This window comes from Coturnix japonica, chromosome 4 (assembly GCF_001577835.2).
Source record: "Coturnix japonica isolate 7356 chromosome 4, Coturnix japonica 2.1, whole genome shotgun sequence".
Classification (NCBI taxonomy): Eukaryota; Metazoa; Chordata; class Aves; order Galliformes; family Phasianidae; genus Coturnix; species Coturnix japonica.
In genome coordinates this window covers 49,468,293-49,490,534 of record NC_029519.1, presented here as the reverse complement: position 1 = coordinate 49,490,534, position 22,242 = coordinate 49,468,293, and the positions used below count along the sequence as shown (strand labels likewise).

General features: G+C 36.5%; 1 long non-coding RNA gene across 2 annotated transcripts in view; it reads left to right on the top strand.

The window, feature by feature from the left end:
- The first annotated feature begins 10,294 nt into the window (after positions 1–10,294).
- Positions 10,295–22,242, top strand: part of LOC107313530 — a 55,957-nt gene continuing 44,009 nt past the window's right edge. For both annotated transcript variants that reach the window (XR_001555037.2, XR_004307157.1), the window contains exon 1: positions 10,295–10,406. This is a non-coding gene — a long non-coding RNA (uncharacterized LOC107313530). The remainder of the gene's footprint in view (positions 10,407–22,242) is intronic.

Here is a 22,242-nt window from a genome sequence, read left to right as displayed (position 1 = left end):
AAAATACACTATAGTGAGTAGCTGGGGTATTTGACATTTAATAGAGCAACTGTAAACTGAGACTACTACAGTGAAATGAGAACAAGTAGACAAATCCAAAGAAGAGAGAACTCTTGTCTGGCTCTGTTTTTGCAGTTTGTGTGTGTGGTTTCCACAGAAAAGGCAAGCAATATTGTTATTCATCAATTGGAGTTTGGTTAATCAAAACCAAGTATCGTATAGTAGTAAAAACTCAAGTGGTGCTTAACAAGCATAAGAAAGTACACAAATCCTTCAGCATTTCCTTTATTGCATACTCCACATAGAAAATGTCAATGGCCACTTAGAGTGGAAATAAAGTTTGAAACATCCCAACAATGTTTAGTTTTCTTCTAACTGTAGATCAGTTTGTGGAGAAGTATGTTATTCTGGAATACAGAGAAGATTGTATCCTCTGGACAGAATGTCCATTAATTTGCCTCCAAATCTCTTCATTTTAACTCTAAGATACTATTTCAGGTTTATTTTAGATTTTTACAATTCTGTTTCCTAAAAGAAATTGTTACTACATTGTGCATGAAAAATAGTCCATGTGTGGTAAAAGGAAGAACAGTTGGTTAAAAAAAAAAAAAAGCAGATAAATTGTTTATCTATTTCTTTATACAATTTATTAACATTTGAATGAGCAATAGCTGGAAACACACATTTCATATACAACAAAAGTTTCTGGAGCTGGTTGTATTCAGAAATGGGAAAGACCATAGTAAGGAAAGCTTAGCCTTGATGGAAGAATGTCAGTTTAGAGGACAAGAGAGCAAAGGAACATATGTCTATGTGCCCTGATGTGTTGTGCACAGAAGCGGTAGGAAAGCTGATGTCATCGAGTGGCCACTCTTGTAATCTTCAAACAGTTGTACAACCAGGATAAAGAAAAGCGAGTGGCACTCTGCCATTGTGATGGAGGAACCAGAGAACCACAGGCTTGTAAGCTTCACCTCAATCCTGGGGAAAGTGGTGGAGCAGCTGAAGTATGCTTTATTTAACATACCATCTAATTTAGCTGAACTAATAGTAGGGACTCTGAGAACTTCTGGTAGATCAAATATTGTAGTACAAAAAATAGTGTTTTCTGTTTCTGAGAGACACATCAGTCTGTAGAGATCCCCCCCTTTATCACAGAGTGCCTTCAAAATATCAATAGGGTTATTTTGAATCTTGTTATTTCTGACTCTCTAGAATAGCATATTGACCTTTATCTTAGGTATACTGTGACATACTGCAGATCGGAAATAGAAAATATGTCTTTCTCTTGTTCTTTCCCTTTTTAGAAATGAGGCTAAATGAAATGCTTTTCTGTAATATATCTCTAGAGTCAGTAATGTGCGCCAGATAGATTTTTTTCTTTCTCCCCTCCAAAGCCTGTACAGAAGTAGCCACTGACAAGATGTAGTAGATGCAGTGTGGCTAGAAGCACATCTCCCCAGCTGTGCCTGGTGTTCATAAGCAGTTGAAGTGGAGGCACATGGTGGAGCATCCAGCATTACCTATCTCTTCTAAGTCTCTCCCAGGCCATGAGCTTGCTTTGGAGAAAGAACTGTCTGTGTTGTTACATTTGCTGTTTGTCAGTCTTGTTAGCTAAGCTAGTTAAATTATAGATAGCACAATTACACCTGACGAAAAAGAATTCTTTCATTGCAAATGCCTTATCATCTGCAAGCCATGTTAATGTAAAGCCATTCTCACTCCCGTATTTGGTTATGTCCATAGAGATATTTACCGTGGGATTTTTTCCTTGGTAGATTTCCAGTCTTCCAGTTCCATCACCATGGCAGGAGACATCCCCACTTTGGGAAAGAGTGTGTCTGAAAAGAAGTGGGATGGATTGCTTTTTGGAAGTGCTGTAGCCAGTTTAAAGTTGTAATTTATACCAGGCAGACATAGAATACCATAGTGTCGTGCCAAAACAATTTGAAAGGAAGCAAAGAAATACACATTTGAGATGGCCATCTGTCCTCATGTCTGTAACATCTTAGAGGGAGGTACTGGCATGTCTAAGGCCAGTAGCTGAGGTTTTGTTATTTTTCTCAGAGAATCGAGAAATAGTATCTGGCATCAACCTGTGATGATAGAGGTCCTTGCAGTATTTTTGGCTTGGTTATGTGACATATAAAGGGAAGAACTCCAGCTAAAGTTGGAGTCGTTGACTTAAATTTCCTGTTGAGTGTGTGTGTTTGTGGGGTGTCTGAAGGGGATGTGGCAGTGGATATATCCAGCTCTGAAATTGCTTTGTCAGAACTAGTTGCCTTCTCACTTGTTAAAAGAAGTAACACATCATTAACAGCTCAAAGAAGGCTGTTGACTTTCTGTTAATAATAAAATGGAAAGAAACTGCGACTGGCTTACTGCCTACTTCAGAGCTTTGGTGCTCGCTCAGCACACCAAGCACTTAAAAGAGGTGATTAAGAGTTTGATGGATGAGCCCCTCTATTCATTTCTAAAGAAAATTTTCTCTTACCTCATAAGTGGAATAGTTTGAATTACTCAAAAACAGATGAATGGATGAATTCTTTATTAAAAAATATAATGCTGGTAATTATAGCAGTAAGACAACTTTAAATGCTTTGTAATGTGGAGTGACATACAGTTCCAATGGCTGATTACTGGAATTCAAGAGTGAAAAAGCTGTTTCTACAAACTCCTTAAAAAAAAAAAAAAAAAAAAATAAAAAAAAAAAAAAAAAAAAAGTAGGTGTGACCAGGGGAATGAATGATGAATAATGAATATTCCACATGATGGAACATACTTGAACCTTAAACTTTTCTGGTATCAAAACTCCAGCAGGAGCACCTCATAAGTTTTATGGATTTCCAGAAGTCAGCAAGTAAGTAGTCTGATGACACTTGCCACAACAACAACAGTTACATGAACAGATAATTCATGTGGAGGTTCATTTTAATCAGAGATTCATGTGATAAAAAGCTTTCAGCTCCCGTAGAGTTCTGGAAATGTCCATACGCTCAGGAGCAGGAATGAGGTACAAAATGAAGCTGTATCTAAGGCTCCTTTTATTTTTTTCTCTGCTTCTATTTTAAACTGCAAATATCCATAATGCCAATGCTCCTCTATGGGAAGGCAATTTAATTGAGGTGGTATACTGAATAATAATAATAAAAAAGGATAAGTATTACATTCTTCAAATTCTCTAGCTGTTTGTTTAGTCACTACTGGTAAGAGTGCTAATTTCATAGCCCACTTAAGTACAAAGCATGCTTATGACTCTGATCACCAGAGTAGAGGATTAGGATACCATTTACATGCATCTAACAGATCCTGCTGTCCAGAGGCTCTACAGCCACAGAAACAGCTACCTAAAAGTCACAGTCAAAGGTTCTCCAGAGAACTAGAAGTTGAAAACTTCCCAAGCCCACCTTGCTGCAAATGGAATGGAAAGCAGATCTGCTATTTCCTGTGTAGTGCACTAGCCAGGAGATGACAAAGATGAACACATTTTATTCCTGTTTTCTTTCTGCCCTGAGCTCCAGTGCAATGAGTGTGTTGGTTTTGGTGGTAGCATAACTAGCAAACTAAGTTTGTTAGTCTAGAGTTGTGAATACTCACGTTTGGATTCAGCCCACAAGTATCTGGGAATGTGTACCTGGACAGTTTTTATTTCTGCTGACAAGGCCTAGTGGTGATCCCTGTGTCATCTGAAGAGGCTCCAGTAGGGTTTCTCTGATCAGTTTTCGAAGCCTGGTATTTTTAAGACACAAATTTTCTTTGATGTTTTGTTTATTCCTGTATTGACGAAGTAAATAGCCATTTGTTAGTAACCTTAGCAGCTGAATCAAACCTTTAGAGAGAATTTAATCCCAGTAACATTAATATGGGTACCTGGTTTTACTGAATGAAAGTATTCCCGTGTCCCCCATTGAACTCTGAATTTCTCTACTCTCTAATTTAGTGGGGGAAAATAAGTTACACATTTTTATAACGGAAAGCATGGAAAGAGGAAAGGAAACACCACATTTGAGTGTGAGAGCTTGTGTTGAGTGTTGGATTTTGCATATATGCCAAAAGATGGGGGGAGGGGGAGGGAAGAAAAAAAAGTGCAGATCACAGCAGTTGTTCTCAATGTATTGTTTGGCATGCAGCAAATCCAGTGAGCAAGGCCCTAAGCAGCAGACTTTGGAATCTATTACATTTGTTGCACAAAGTCGCTCTAAACCTATTTAATCTCTTTCATCTCTGTTTCTGATGTCCTCACCTTATGCACTGAGTAGATAAATGAAGAGGGAGATTAATAAGGCAGTGCTCTTAACTGATTCTTGAAAGGTCAGTTTTTGTGTTTTAGGAAGGGAAATGTTTTACTTTACATTATTCTTTCATTTCACCATCATCTATTTTCTTCCATATTCTCAGAATAACACTGAGTCCGAAATACTTCTTTTTATTTTTTTTTTTCTTTTTTTTTTCTTTTTACCTAACCAAAAATTAAGTGTTGATTATCAGTGCCATGTTCCCAGGGATTACCTTGCACAGAAACATGGTCCCTTTTCTCCAAGTAGAACATGAAAATGCTGGGAGCAGAAAAGTGTTGACGGACTGTGGCTTTTGTGTTTATTCAAACGCTTTCTTTGAACCAGGCATTTAATAGCAGATTGGTCTTTTTTCAAACTTTTTTGAGGGCACCAGGGGCACAGAATCTGTGGCAGAAATCCTGAATACAGCAGAAGGAGCAGCTTGTTTCACACACTTGTGCTGGCATTAGTAAATAGCTGTTGGCAGGGTGGCTGAGTGAGGAGCTCTGGACTGGGAAATAAATCAGCAGCCTTCTTTTTCTGTGTTGTGTTTTATTTTCTTTTTCTTAAAAGGCCAGCACTAAGGAGAAAAAGACAAGGAGTGCTGCAGATTTTCTCTGGAATTTTTTGAAGCATTCAGTATTGGTCTGTCACATTGAAGTTACTAAAATTCCCACCTGAAGTCAAAAGAGGAAGAGTCAATCTAATGTTTTATATTTTAAAAGATCCTACCAATGGAGAATAAATTTTCACCAAATAAACAAGACTTGACAACAGTCAAATTCCCTGTAGTAGAAGCGATTAGACTGATTAGACTCCCCTGTTAAGGTATGAACTGAATTTGCAAAATCATTATCGCATCGGTCTACACGTTCATAGTCACAGCAACATCTAAGGTGTGTTTGTACTTTTACCCTGGCATTGCCAAGATGTATCCCTGGCATGAATTTTTTCCCTCAGTACTTTTCACAATTCAGGGGTCAAATGTACAGGAAAGTAATGGTCTAAAAATATTAATGCAAATATAAGTAAAATTAACATAAAGCATAAGTGATATTGAAACAAAAATTCCAGAGAGAAATAAAAATAAAAACAAAATACTGAGTCCCTACCAGTACGTAAATATTGCTTAGGAAACCATTCAAGCCACTTGGTCTCATTTCTCTTTCTTAATTTGATTTTGCTGTGAAAGGCAGTATTTCATCAAGTTAATAATGGTAAAGTTACTGTAAAAGTACTTAAATAAAAAGATTAGAGATGCTTGGGTTTCTTCATCTGCTATCACTTGCTAATATGAAGAGTATGGAGTTCAGTGGGTAGATACTGTTCAGTTTATTAGTAATCCCCAGGTGCCTTTTCTTAGCACCTGACTTTGAAGATACATGCTTAAAAATGGAAAGATCTGGAAGAGGTCAGGAAGTATCTCTCTCAGGCTCTGTGGATATGTAGTTAGTTATATTTCTGAAAGACAGTATAATATCTAAAAACATGCCTATTTACTGTTTTATGGAAATCTTTCTCAATAAAGAGATATTAGTATTTTGGAAGTCTCTGACTGTAAGAAATGAAATGTTATCTGCCAAAAGAGTGTGGTTATTGTGCGGAAATCAGAGTGAACATTCAGACAAAACAATGAGATCAGAACTGGTATTCTCCTTATTTTATTGTTTGTGTGTTGTGGTCCCAGTGGTAGGCTCCACACAGAGCTTGGAGTTGAAAAATAGATCAACGTGCTGTTTCCAGGTACAATTGAATTCACAGCAGAGAGAAGTTATATGACCTCGGCAAGGTAGTCAGAACATAATATTTGCATTTCTTCCTTTCCGTTATGTTCATCTTTTCTTTTTTGTATCATAGAAGTATAAGGAGAGAGGAATGGGAAATACAAAGAGCAATGAAAGCTGAGAACTGTGAAAAGGAAACAGTGGAAAAGTAAGTTACTGTCACAGTAAAGATTCTATGAAGAGGGAGGGCAGAAAGCAGTATGTGTGTCATGCTGTGATGGCATTAAGAGTTTGAATGAGATGAAGTGATAGCGTCAGCTCTGCCAGCAAGTTCTGGGTGGAGTTACCCACTGTGATAGTCCTGAAGATCTGTAACAGCTCTGAAACCCTAGAAGCAGAGAATAAGAGAGAAGATGGAATTTTAGCAGCTGAGAAAATACAAAAAAGTGCTGGTCCAAATTATAAAGATCAATCTTTAGAAAATGCAGCTCTCTGGGAGCAAGGAATGTCTGCTAGATGATTCATTAACTCTCATGTGGCTTTGTTATTTTTGAGCCTTGTTTTAATTTACGGAGATACTGTTCTTGCTTATCAGGTGTAGCAGGGAGCCTGTTGGGAACTGTATCTCAAAGGAAATTTTCCTCCAGTAAGATGAAATTTGAATGCACGTGTGAGAACCAGCTGATCTCTGTTAATTCATTATGCTATTTTTACGAACAGTAATCTAATAAAATTGTCTTTTGGTGACCAACTTCTCTTTGCAGAATGCAACCAGAGTAATATTTTTACACGTAAGTTTCTTTTAATGAAAAAACTTCAAAAGCAATTTTTTCTTTCAATTCCCCTAATGAAAGAGAATCAGAGAGGTTAGCGATGCAGAGAATAGGAACAAATGATAAAGAAATTTATTTATTTCATTTCTCAAAATCCGCTAAAATGAATGAATGAAAAGTTTTAAGGTTAAAAGAAGCACCAAAGCCCTAGAAAGTTTTCTACATCAATAAGTGCTTTCTTTGAGCAGCCACAGTGCTGCTGTAGACCTGAGCACCATTTTCTGCATTTGGCATTTCTCAGATACGATGACTGTCACTGTACTGAAGATGCTGAGACATTATCTTTTCCTGCTCAGAGAAACCTGGGTGGTTCATGAATATTCTTTAGCTGGAATATAACAACCCACTGAGGCATGCAGTGTGGGGCTTAAGAGGTTGTGGTGGGTTTTTTTATTTTATGCACGCTGTTATGATTTTTCTCCTTCAGAGAAATGAAGTTATTCACTAATGTTTGCATTTCTGGTTGATAGCTGAAAATTCTACTGTGGAGGTTTGTAATCAAACAAAATGAATGTTCATAGAGAGAAAGGTGCTTAAGTTTAAAGCGATGGTAGCTTATATGCACTGTGCTGCCAAAGTTCAATCTTGGGAAAACAAATAAAACAAGACGGAAAAGTACAACCTGTGAGTAGACAGTCTTCTATTCAGCTTCAGTTGTGTCATTACTTCCTCTCAATCAAAAAGAAAAAAAAAAAGAAAAAGAAAAAGAAAAAAAAAAAAAAAAAAAGAAGGAAGCCAACACAAAGATATAAATATATGAACACAAACTTTGTAAGGCATCTAAACCCAAGTTGTCTGAGGTATTTTTTATACATGAATGCAATCAGTTAACCTAGTTAATTATTCCCTTTTTGCTGCCAGGAAAAATAAATTTGCAGCGTACAATAGGTCAAGGATCTGGTAGGGAACACAATGTGCAGTTCATAAATCTGAACAAACTGAACAGGGAGCAAAGACACAGCTGTAAAATACCATGGTGAATCCAGCTTTTCCTTGTAGATGACAATTCAACAAATTGTGACTTCTTTCAGAGGAGGTGCTATTAGATTAGGGTATTTTATTTCCAATATACTTTTACCTTTGCAGAACAAAATAGACTTTACTCAAAAAGTTGGCACACTTTTCTTGTTATCAGGCCACTAATCTAGTCTATTCAGTTGATATAATGACATTTAGTCACACGCATAAAATAAGCAGTTGTTATAAATGAAGTATACAGAAGTTAAGGCTGCTAAGTCAAACCTTCAGAAGTTGAAGTACAGAATTTGTTTTGAACTTCTGTGCTTAATTTGGCACTTCTGTGCATATAATTTAATCTCTTATTTATATCTTCTTACATCAAAATATACACATTATTTTCTTTTTAGTCCTTCTTTTAGACAATCTGCAAAGTAAACAGCTATGATTGAATGAGTGGCAATTCGATAATTATTTTAGTGCTCAGTGTCAGCTAACGCAGTTCTATTTACTATACAGCATCCTAATACCACACTGATTACAAATTTATTACTATTCTCATGGGCTTTTCATGGAGCTCATTATCGGAGCATCTGAGTGTTTCACAAATGTTAACAGGTTTATCTTCACAGCTCTTTCTGAGCAGTGTTTTTATTATAGACTCCTCTGAGAATTGCCTTGCCAGTCTTTAATTATTTCCACTGAATATTTGCAAATGGCAGCTCCAGACTTCCTAATCCTTCCAAGCTTGGACATATATTTGTTGGACATCAATAAGCATCTCCCTAATACCTGGGCATTCCCTTTGCCATTAATCTGGCAGTAATCAGTAATCCAGTCCATGCTTCAAAATTATGAAAGCTGGAAAGTTCGTCAGCTAAGAAATTATAATTTTGTTTGTTTGCTTTTAAATGTTAATTTTATATATTTTCTCTAGGTTTGTTCTTGGGAAAAGTTGGGCTGTTTTTTAAAAACTTTCTAAACCAGTTTTTCCAGTGGACTGCAGGCCAAGCTCTTTAAATCCTGCAGTGTTAAGCAATCGGTAATAGAATTTCAGAAAGCATGCCAGTGATAACCGACCACAAGTGATACTGCTTATAAACATCATGTGGCTCACTAACTTCAATTTGTTATACTCCGGTTGTTAAAATAAATCATAATATATTAATAAGACGCAAAGTATGTCAAAGCACTATTTATACATTATATATTAATTCTAATAAATATTTTTAAGCCAATTGCCCACTGCTAAATTAGAAATTTTAATTACTTGGAGAGTTTCTCCTAACTGTAGACAGGAGCCTATTCTGTTTCCACCAGCCTTCCCATGGCGCTCACTGGAAGTGCTGACATCCAGTCTCCAAAGGCTACTTGCTTTCTGTCTGCACTGCAAGTAGGTCATCTCCTCACAGCAAAAAGATAGGAGAAAGGTAAAAAAATAAATATAAAAAATAAAAAATAGGAGAGAAAAGTAGCAAAGAAATGAAAGTAGATCTCCTTGGATTCACAGAACTGACATATTCTATTAATGAGAAATTCACAAGCAGTTGTCTTGAAGAAACAGCTGTAACACCATCTTCCAAAAAGTTGCACACTCCACAGCATGAGTGAAATCTTTGCAAGAACAAAGGAGGAAATGAATAAAGCATTAAGGGCTAGGTTTCCATGCCAATGAATCCCTTCTTTTACTGTGTATAAAGCAGAGTAGAGAAGTTACTTTAAAATATAGGAATTACTAGTATTCTCCATGGATGAACAGCAAGGGCCAAATTTATTCCTCTCCCAAAGTCCTGGGTGAGTGGAAGGAAAACTGGCACAAAGTCTTCCCTGGTGCTACATTACCAGCTTTGGAGCACTGGAATAGAAATGCTTTCATTGCTCACCATGTTGCCCTCTACAAAGGTACTTGTTTAAATCCAGAATAGGGAATTTAACCCTTAGCATTGTCTAGGTGAAGTTTCATAAAGAACATCATTTGGAAAACCAGAAACACAAGGGCAGCACTATCTCTGAAGCTGTTCTTTGTGTATGTATGTCTCCTCCTATGTTTTTTGTCCAAAGGCTGATGCCTTTCCTGCAACTGTCTGTTAAAGAAACATCCCACATACCTCCACTGCATTCTCACCATTTCTCATTGCAATGTTCAGTGGGTGGAATATTGGGATCTTAATCAAATGACATATCAATACAGGAACTAGCCTTTCCAAAGATAGCTATTAGTGTAAATCCAATAGGGTTCATGTGAAATGCATTGCTCTAATGCTCAGTATGCCAAGTGGTTTGTCCTTTCTGTTAAAGTCTTGAAATGGCTTCTGTCTGGCTGAGCCCAGGTGAGTGCTGTGTTCCCAGGGCAAGTGGGGAGAATCTATTCCTTTCCTACAGCTTCTGGGAGTGAGGAGAGCAGGAAGGTTTGGTACTGGGAAGTATGAGCTGTTGTCTCCATTTTTCATCAGATCTGTAAAATCCACTTGAGGGAGGGATGCCAGGTTCAGAGCCAGTTTCCAGGGAGATAATGCTGAGTCCTCTGTGACAAGCTAATATATCATTGAGCAGAGATGGGAGAAGGCAAAAAGATGCTCTTCATGTCGGCATTCAGGCCGACTGATGCTACAAGGGTAAGTGCATGTGCTAGGTGGCAGGTTAAAGTAAGGATGAGGTGCTGAAGAGGAACACAGTGTGCTGATTGCCTACGTATGTGTCGGTTCATTTGCTCAGTCCCATGTCTCTACTCCCAGATTTCATTACAAGGATTTGACTGAGAAGGCTGCTAGAGAGGCAGCGGCAGGAATATTAAAGGGTCTTGGTGTCTTTTGTGCCTAAATCCCTCCTGTGTGATATGGAGCACAAACATAGCTGGGGCTCTCTGAGTGTGACTTACTAGCCTGGATGTAGATCTATCACTTGGATTCTCTGGATTTTGGACTCCTCTTAATGTGTCCTAAAAATAAATAGGTATAAAGTAGGTAGCAGTGACAGAAAATAGTTTAGAAAAAACTAAGATATATTTGAATGAATGTCTAAAAATACATAGGTATTTGGATGAAAGTAATTGTGTAATTATAGCATTCTAGACTAGTTTTGCAAAATGGTTATTTTTGCTTATAATGCAATTACAAAAACAATAGTAACTAGCTCACAGGCAGCTCCAAGACACTGTTAGTATAACAGAATAGTTGAGCTCTCATAGAGGGGGACCAGAAATATTTATGTGTGGGGTCTGGGAAGAAAATCCATACTTGTAAAGCTTCCTGGAGTACAGGGAAGTACAATGACCTCCTTAATGTCAATAAAATCTGATGTGCAGATGCTGTTGCTATTTTGGCATTCTGCTTATTGAGTTTTCATCAAGCTGTGACACTAAGATAGTTCTGTTAACCTGTACTTTTCCCAGCCTTTACTGTGAAGTTAGTGCAACACATTATTACTGCAGTGTTTATTCTTCTCTGATGTTTTTCCCCAACTTTATTACTAATCACAGTCAAGTGAAAGAGGAGAAACATTTCATGGTATAGAATAAAACTGTTCAAATTGATGTAAATTCTATAGATCTTGATCTGATGTTTTATTTTTTCTAAACATTACTGCATTCAAGCTTAAGAATTTTCCAGTTTTAATTGCTACACAATACATATTCTGTGTTGTTCTAATTCATGTATTTCCTGTTGACACTTAAATAATAGTTTTTACAAAGTAAGACTTTAAAATGACAAGTTAATTTAAAAATGCAGATGTTAACAAATACACTGAGATAATTTAGTTGAGATCTTGACAACTTCCTAATAAGCCACTGAGGTGCATCAATATCTAAATGTTCTCTATGAGATTGTGATCTTTCAGATTTTCCAATGTCTTGCTTCTGCTTGTGATGCCTTAATGCTTTCTACATAGAATGCTTTCTATTTTGAGGAATATGAAGTGAACAGCAGAGCTCTGAATCCCAGTGAACAGATGCTTACCCTGCCAGCGTAGTTCCAGGCAGAAGAGTATTTGAGAATATAGGTGGATGATGAGATGGAGAATATCAAGGACAAGGAAGGGACTTGGAGGAATAGCTTGTGCGAGGAAATTGCCAGGAATGGTTATGGATCTACTGAGATCTCTTCAAATCTTGAATCAATAAATGTCATTAGCATTTCATTCCCCAGAGAGAATTCTCAGACTATGCCAGAAATTCCAGCTGCTCCCAGCTAGCTGCCAACATGTCCAGCCTGACCCCTGACAGCTCTAATAGCACAGTGACAATTCACAATGCAACATCTGCATCCCACTGACATTTTGGAAGCAAAGTGAAGTTGCTTGTGCTGAATATCAAATTAAGGGTTATCACACAGAATATCCAGCAGCTGTTTCAGAAGGGAAGCTAAAGAAAGCATTTTAAATAAGACAGACAAATATATGTCCAACTGGGGGATATATATATATACGATTTTGCTCAATTTTTCAAACATTTCCCAAAGATGAACTGTGATATGTTGTAAGCTGCTGAGTCTGTTTTCATTGAAAACATTTTTTCTAGACAGGTCCCTCTCATTAGTTGAGAAAATAAACATCCAAATTATTTGCAACAATTCCTTTGTGTATATACTCTGCTTCTGCTATCAGTCACTTTCCTTCTCATTACCATGCCTTGCTTCAGAGTAAATTGTAACTTCTCCCAGTATCATCTGCACAGTGCTGTGAAGGCCCAGATTCTAACTGGCGCTTTCCAGAGCTAACACAGTTGCAAATGATTTGTAACTACCAAACAGCTGAACTACTTTGACTTGCTCTGGTTTTCAGGTCTCAGAGCTAAAACACACAACTTTGTATGGTATTACAATTATGATAAACCAGACTTTCAGTTTCATCACTGAAGTAGACTTCGTGTCACTTATGACAATTAACATTCTAATAGTAGTAGTGTTGCAAAATCAACTTTTTTGCCTAGCAATTTTAGAAAATAATTTTCTTTTTAGGTATATAGCAGTTTTCATTCTCTACATCTTGGAAATATTTACAAGCATGAATTATTAAACTTCACAGCGCTCAAGAAACAAGTATTAGTGGTTTTAATGGTCACTCTTGACTGTAGAAGGAAGCTGAAGTCCATGTATATTGTTTCATCATCACTCTCTTGCTTCATTTAGCTCCAACTCAGTGTACAATTGACTGGGTTTTTTATTTCCAGAGCCTTCAAAAAATACATGCACCACATTAGGTCTGTGATGTTTAAATATACTGATGGCCACGGTGATCTTCAGCTTTGAATTTCTCCCATGAGTTAACAGCTTCAGTATTTGATTTTATTTGAGATTTGCATTTGACAGAAAAAATATAATAGCCAATTATTCAGACTGGTCTTAGCAACATTTTTAGTGCAGCAATACTGCTAAACAGGCCCTAAGTGTATTCATCCTATGGAATATTTTCAGAATTTTAATATTGTTCCATTATCACTGAGTTGACTTAATAGTCCTTCCTAACATAAGTGTATACAACCAACGTTTTGAAAGTACTGTTCTCTATATTTCCCTGTACTGAGCATTTCCTGCTTTAAAAGCATTATATGAATAGTAGCAATTTATCTGAACTCCAGCCTTTATTTTTTTAGCAAAATAGCTCAATAACAGTTCAAATAGGTAAATGAGGAATAAAAAATGAGTTTTAATTTTCTTCATTTTTTTCTGAATTGTTACTCTAAAGCTGTTTCTCACTTTTGGCACCAAGGCAAAATGGAAGCATAAAGTTCTCTGCACTTCTGATTTCAGTTTTGTTCTGAAAAAAATAAATAGAAAGTCAAGTAGAAAATTAAGGAGGAGGTATTTTTTTAAATAGTCAGCATTTGCCTCCAAAAGACTTTCTATGAACAAACATGATTAATATACATTATTTCATCTCACAATATTCAGTGGAAGTAATCTTTATCCCCGTAGGTCCTATCTTAATGACTCACCTAAATTAAGCAAGGCTATCTCTTTCTAGCCTGAAAAGGTTGCTCCTAGTTCACATGCTCTGTACATTACTAGGAGCTGCAACATAAAAACCTCTCAATTTCCAGCTGAAGCTCCCATTCTACAGTCTTGCAGCCTGACTCTTATCTCTCATTAATTGGGCATAATTTACCTCTGCCACCATTACTGTTTTTTGTACAATTGTATAAAGTCTGGGAAAGCACTTTAAAGATTGTCCAATTCCAGCGCCCTCGCTTTGGGCAGGATTGCCTCCCGATGAGTCAGACACTAGATTAGGTTGCCCAGAGTCCCATCCAACGTGACCTTATCACCTCCAGGGGAGTTTTTGACCTATATTACTGCAGGCCTACAGGATTTCCATTTGTTTCATCATTTTTTCAAAATACTTAGAATCTTTGGAAAAAAATCCAGCTGTTAATCTGGTTATCTTCTATACTTGACACAGCATTTGCTTTTACTAGCTAAGAAAGAAATGTAGCACTTTCTTTTATATATATACATATATACATATGTATAACTGCGGCAAGAATTGTAGAGTTTGTTTACCAATATTTGAATCAGTTGAATTTTATCTCCCTCCTCTTGCAAACTCAATGTGTCACTGATAATCGTTTTGTCACTTTCTCGTCATTACAAATCAGCAATCATTGTTTGGATGTCTGTTCAGCATTCTGCTGATGACCACATCAGGTCATAATCTGATAAAGCACTCACTGTAATTTACAGGCTGACGTAAAGTGTTAGTTTGAGGTGTTAACCCTGAGTATTAACAGTACAACATGTATGAAGTACTAAGTTTTATAATTAAACCAAAATTCTTTTTTAATCACTGTCTTCTTTAAATCCCCTTATAGTTGTTTTTGGGGGGTGTTTTTTTCTCTCCTGTCTGAATTTAGTTGGATTATTCTGTGCTTTATTTTGTCTTTGTGATACTCTGCAAAATTAATTGTGTAAAATTAAATCCATCAAGGAGCATGTAGCTGATGTGCTAGAATTATTCTGAGTAAATAAAATTAGTTTCTGGAACACACGTTAGTTTTCTCAAGCATAGTAGTTCAGTTTTCCTACTCCAGACTATAGCAGGTCCCTGAACAGATTTTTATGAGACATAGAATTCATTGTTTCCTCCCAGGCTGCCAATTCCATGTTTGTGACTTCTGTAACTTTGGTCTTTTCTGTCAAGAGTTCAGGCTGTGTCCCAAAGGCTGCCAGGGACAAGTCATCGCATGAACCTAGCACTTCAGGGGAGCGTGCTGCTGCAGAAAAAGAGAAATAAAATCTATAATTTTACTGTGCAACAAAATGCCTTTTTGGGGGGTTTGTCCCCTAAGTCTTCAAGTCATTATGTAACTGTACCTGTCCAGCTGCTGGCTGACAGATCATGCCAAGATTATATGAGCGTCACCTATCTCTTATCTCAATTCTGAGGAGAAACATTGTTATCTATTATATAAAGACTTAGAAATAAGAGTGAAGTTACCAACATCTATTACTAAAAATTAAATGAGTCTTTTTTAAAAGCAAAGTCTTGCTATAGTTCTTGAGAAGTTAGAGAATGATCCAAATTAATAAATTAAAAAAATAAATAAATAAAAATTAAAATAAATAAATAAATAAAAATTTAAAAAGGCTATGAAAAGCTAAGAAATAGACTTTTAGAAACAGCATAGAATAAAAGTGAAATCTAATTTTACTGGAATTATGAGGTTGTGGTAGTCTTTGAAAACCTTACCTCTTTGTTTCTTTGTCGTGTTTCAGATATTTTCACAGTTTGGGTATAGGCCAATATATATTTTGAAGTCCTTTATGAAACATTTCTGAAGGTCATTTGAAAATGGACACCATTTAATTATTAGGACATGATAAAACACTCTTTTTGGCAGATGTTTTACTCTAGAAACTATTCAGCTTTGAATTTGAAAGTAGAACCTAAATGACGATGATGTTCTGAAGATTTGAGGGAGTTGTCTCTGGCTTCATTTTTACCTAGACTTACTAACTTGTTTTCTCACAGAGTCTTTTCAGGCATTTAATTGAATTATCCATCAGAAATCTTAAAAAGGGTTATTTCCCATCCTTTTCTTGCACATACTTTTCTTCTTCCACATAATAACCAGCTTCCTCTTCCAACTCAGTAATGCACCAGGCTACCTTACTGATATTGAACTGCATTTCTAGACCAGTGAGCACAGTGCAAGCAGTAAAGTGCTCACAGACTCCCTAGGCATGTGTGAAGAGTGTGAATACAACCTGGACAAATCAGATGTATGCAGTGTGTAATCACCTGCAGCCATTCAAGTTTCATGCTAGAGTTGTTATTTACATCCTGTGTACAGTTCTAACACAACCTCTGTAGGTTCCCATATATATGTATATGTATATATTTATATTCCCCTAAGGTTATATGCGTGTATGTGTGTAGATTTGTGTGTATATATACGTACATATCTGAAGGCTACTCCAAATGTTATGCCTGTTTTATTATGTTGGCCTGTAACAACAGAGAAAGATGTTGGTGGTGTAGCAGTACACACTGACATTCATCAATCCTTGCAGAACACAGCATGCAGAATTTGGTTCATCACTGGCAAAAATGCATAGCTGACTATGTTCAAAAATAGTGTTTTGTGGCTGAGAATTTATCAAATAGTATTATTGTACACTTCGAATCTGTTGTAGTTTCCATTGGAATAAATAGAAGACATTATTTTCAGACTGACCTATGTGTACTAATTACTAAGAGCAATTTGGATTGACTGTATGCCTACATGACATAAAGGCAATGCAGTCACCATCCCCAAGTTCAGCGGAAGCTCTCCTATTTGATCTTTCTCTCATTATGAAGCTGGACTATATGCCCAAGCTTCTGATATTCTGAAATCTTTTAGGGATATTTTAGGACAAAGCTTTCCTTCTCCACAATGAACCAGAGATTTCTGCATTTCACCGTGCCATTTGGATGAGTTTAAAAAGCATGTATATTTAATTATTTTCAGTTACTTGTTTTTCGATACTAATGTTCTAATTTTTTGCTTGCTTTTGATAGTAATTAATTAACTCAGCACTATTAAAAATCACTTTTTTGCTATCACTATCCAGAACTTTTAAAATCACTTTTTTTCTAATATTAGCAGTAATATAAACAAAATTGTAGTAACATTTTTGCTTACTGTCAAAATTTCAACACAGTTATGAATTGTGCTGATGTAAGGTGGATCAAAAAGCAGTTTAAATAGACAGTCCTTACACCAATGTGATTATATTTCATTAAATTTTCTAGTCTCACCAAGGGCCATAAATGTAAAGTCAGGCTGTAGTTCAAAGTTTTGTAATAAAAAACAAAATATTTTTATCATTATTCTTATTTCATTAAGTTTCCTTTTATAAAAAGAAGCACCTTCTGCTTAAATCTTTAAAAGTTTTGCTTTTCTCAAGCAGAGCTGTTTCCAAACCTATCATGTGGTAAACAGAGCTGTCTAACAGAGGGAAATCTCCATAGCAGCCGTGTACTGCACAGTCCCACATCTACTACCAGGTTACTTCCAGTTATGTTTTTATAATGTCTTCAATAAGCATTTAGATATTGTACTCAGGGACATGGTTTAGCAGGGAAATGTTGGTGGTAGGTGGACAGTTGGAGTGGATGATCTTGGTGGTCTTTTCCAACATTGGTGATTCAGTGATTCAATGATTTAAATCTGAGTCACACATTTTTTTCTGTGGAATGCCATGCAAAATTACAACTCTAAATGTTTAGATGAGGGTTTTGTTTTATAGAAGAGAATAATCTGGATAATTACGTGAATTGGTTTTTGTCCACTTTGCTCTCATGGATTTTTTCTGTCAGCAGTTTACACCAATGAAATTCTTTCACTGCCATACCAGAAATAAAGAAAGCTCAATACAACAGGGGCTTAAATATGCAACGTAGTAACAGTATAAGGTGATCTAGCAATTCTTTGTCACCTCTTACTTTTATAATTCCTTAGGAAAGAAGTCTTTTGAACTGAGCGTATTCATTCTGGCAAAATTACTACATAAGATTCTCATGGGACACTTGCATAACTGACCATTAAGAAGAAAACTGGCACAGTCAGGAAAACACAGTAGATACATTTTCTCTTCTCATTATTATCCTTTTCCCAAGTGTAGGACAATGTTATATAATAGCTGTTAGAATCTGCCTTGCGTTACAGTGCACTGATCAGTGACTGAAGATTTCACCAAGAGTAAAAGATTGCATTCAAATTAACTCATGCTGCAGATGATCTGAAAACTCTGCATGAACAAAAAACAGCTACAAATGGGCCCATCTGCAGTACAGATAAACTTCTTACAAATATCTCAGAATACAGAAAAAAATCATTCACAACTGTTGTTATGAAAGCAAAAGCTGAAAGGTTTAAAAGCAAGCTTGGGCTACAGCATTTCCTCCTGCTCAAAAATATCATCATGATTCTATACTGTGGTACTGCATTACGTATTTCAAAATTTTGCCTCTAAAAGTATTTTTAATGTTGAATTGAAGGTTAGTGGTACTGGTGTATCTCACAAGTAGCACAATTCTTCTCAGGGAATAAACCTTTAGAAAGCAATACGAAGGTTATGTTTATTTCCAGTGCAGACTCGTGGGTAGGATACTGTATTGGTGGTGTCAGTAGACAGGAACTTTGAACAAAGTCCTGACCACGCTTCTGTCACTGGAATTGGAAACATCTAAGGGTTTTACTAATTGTGTGTGACCTGAAAGCTCTCTGAAATCAGTGGAAGGATTTCTATTTATTACTGTAATCAGTGGCATGGGAGGTTCTTTGGCTGTTTTTCTGAAGCTCTGGGTGATCTGATCCTTCCTCCTCCCTCAGTTTCCTCGCAGGAATTGCTTTGTCCTGTGGATAATTGAGATCCTCTCCAGAAAGTCTCACTGGTGACAGTGACTTTGATAGGTCATTTAGAAAATAATTCAATATCAGCTTGAAAGACAGGTGAAATTATGTGTTCAAATGTATGCCACAAAGCAGTGCAACAAAAGAGACTGAAATATGGGCTGCTAATATGCCTCCCCTGTCCAAAAGACCATTTTGCGTCTCACTTTCTATTATTTTTTTTCTATACTTCTTTAATAGATTATTTTTATACTGGTGAAATAAGTTAGAGATCTGCCAACTCTTGTTGAACCCTGTATGTTCTCCAAAATGAGCTCTGAAATAATGCTTCAAACAAATTAAAGTCATAAAATCTTATTTTTAAGTATTTCATTATTTCATTTCCTATCCTGATGCCCTATAATTCTGCATATCACAGATTGTTAGATTTCAGTTGCAGGTATCAGTCATTCCCATAATAGACCGCAACTGAAATTGTTTTGATTTTTCTGTAGTTAGATGGATAAATGAAATAGGAATAAAAACAAGAATGAGATTGCAGGTCCAGAGCTTTTTTATAACAATTTTAAAAGTATTGCACCTAGATTATAGAGGACTCCTTAGCATGAAGGTTTCCTTTTTGCTTAAATTATAGGCTACAATGGGAAGCATCAATAGGCAATAATAAATACTAAGCTGGAAGTTGGTGTAGTCAAACTGTATTGATTTTTGGTGTTGTGGATTGCAGTCTGCATCTTTCTCTGTGTGATGCTGCCAGTAGTGATATAAGCTCTTTGATTTTTCTCTGCTAAAGCAGAGAGAGGCCATGACATCAAACATTTCCAAAACACAGAGAGTTCATGTTAGAAGGTCATGAATACTAAACTAACAAAAAACTGGCATTTTCAGTCCACTGTGGTCTTTCTTCCATCCTGTTTAGTGTTTAAAGAGCCTGGTTATTGCTCTAACAGCAGATTCTACATGGCATATGAAACTTAAAATAATATATGGCATGTGCAAATCAGCTCTGTTTCTCTGTGCTAATAGGAAAATGCATAGAAGCCCTTGATTTTCCATCTCTAGCAGCAGTAAGTTCATGTTCATGTTTGGAAAAATACGTGACCTCTGTATCCTTCCTGTATGCTGCTGCAAGACACTCCAGTTAGCTGCAGTGGGCTGTACTGCAGTCAGCAACTCGACAGTGGACTTGCATATGGCTGGCACAATGGCCAAAAGCTTTTTGGAAGCTCTTGCTAGGAAAATACTGGAGAATAATAAAGTTTTGTGTTTCAGGGAGTAGTAATCAAACTTTGTTATCCAAATATTATTGAATTTAGTGGCAAATGTATCTTTAGACTACACTGAGAAATTGTATTTCCCTGTATAATGTTTAGTCAAATGTTACATGAAGACTATATCATACTTACATGCCAGAAAAGCCAATATAATTTGAGAATGCCTGTTTTAATAAGTGCTCATATGATAGTGATTGTTGTATATGTGTTAAATATATATATGTGTGTATATATGTTTTATATATATATATATGTATGTATGTGTATATATATTATATATATATATATATACCGTGTTCTGTCAAGTATAGTTTCTTTTTTTTCTATTACATTAGACTGGCTGAAAACAAAATGTGATATTTGAATATGATGACTAAATGATCAGCAGCAGGTGATTATTATGAAAAGTAGTAAAGCCTACAGTGAAGGCCATGTTCAGTAGCAGCATTCTGGCCCAAGAACAAACTTGAAAATATTGCTAAGATTTCAAGGTACAATTTAGTTTGACCTTTAAGCACAAACCTCTGCTAGGTAACTAAATTACCTTGTCCCGAGGGTGGTCTCTTAAGATAAAGCAGCATTGTTTGCATAAGATATTTGCACTATAGAGGCTTAAAAAAAGAATGTATGCAAAGAATAACTTACCACCTTTCTTCCTTTTCATCAGCTGCCAAACCATAACATTGCTGAAGCAATTATACTTCTTTTTAGTTGATAACCAGCAGTGCATATGTATTTTACTAGTCTTGAAAAGTCTCGTTGTACTTTTGAATGATGTCAATTACTGGTAATACTGAACGATTACGTGGAACATCTTGGGAAGCTGAAAGATAGCATAGCCCTACATTTGTGTGTCCATTTGTTATCCTCTTATTTGTATTTCCCACTTGTACAGCACTGAGTGCTTTTGAGCTTGTGTCTGCGTGAAATGTGCTGAAATACTAAAAAAGAGAGGTAGAAAAGCATGTATGTAGTGCCATGCTGAGGAAAGTCACCAATCTATTTCCTATTTGAGGAAAGATGAGTCTCAGGTAGATATCAGATATTTAACTGAGACTTTGAACATGCTACATCCACATCAGTGTAAACTTTGCAAACCACTGTCCTGACCCTGAGTAAACTGGTAAAGAACTGGAAGAGAGGAAAAAACAGGTTGGCATATGTTGGTTAATAGTAGAATTTTTGGAAGTGGTGAACAGAACCAGATCAAAAAGGGAACACACAAGGTTCCCCTACAAGGACAGGCTGAATGACCTGGGGCTGGCGAAGAGAAGGCTCTAAGGAGACCTTCCAGCAGCCTTCCAGCAGGGAGGATGGATAGGGACTTTTTATAAGGGCATGTAACAAAAAGATGAGGACAAATGGCTTTAAACTGGAATGGGATAGGTTTAGACTAGGTATGAGGAAGAAATTATTTATTGTGCAGGTGGTGAGACACCAGAACAGGTTGCCCAATGAGGTTGTGAATATCCTCTCCTTATAACACTACTTGGCATTCAAGGCCAGGCTGGATGGGGCATTGAGCAACCTGGTCAAGAGGGATGTGTCCCTACCTGGAGCAGGGTAGTTGGAACTACGTGATGCTAAGGTCCCTTCCAACCCAGATCATATAATGATTCTATGATTCTGTGATAGCAGACTGCTAGACCAGATCTACAAGGACTGCTGTACAGTGTCACAGGAAGAAAATTCTAAGTAGAGAGTCATTTATCGAATTAGCAATTTGTTGCCTTAGTTTTCATACATCTGTTGTAGGAAACAGAGTTTCAGCCAACAAACATTAAATTCCTTCCATAAAATAAAAACAAAGAAAAGTTTCTCATGGAATTTTACTATTCCTGGTGCAGCATCTGCATTCAGTTAAACACAGAAGTTTGTTTGGAAATATCCAGCTGAAGATGAACACCAAACTCATTCATTAACTGTATTGATGCCAAAAACTCTTTGAAATCTCAGTGTGTCATTGACAAGATTTCCAGAATTTTCAAGATCTCATCGAGACTGTTTAGTTCATATTATCAACTATTGAGTTCTTTGCAGATCAAATATTATCCAGTGCTGCTGGCACACATTTCTTTTATTCAGTGATTAAGGAGTTGTTCATGCCTGATTGACAGCTGCATACTGATGAGGCTGGTGTTGACTACCTCTGGGCAGCAAAGGTGATCAGCATTCACTGAGCTGCACAGGGCTCACAGACTGGAGCAGCCGAATTTTCCCTATTTTGAATATGGAAATGGTTGTACTAACAAAGAATTAAAACTAACACATCACAGAAAGGCTTGTAGAAGTTATGTGAACAAGAGCTTCTAAAAGGATAAAGAAATAAATCTACTTCTGTGT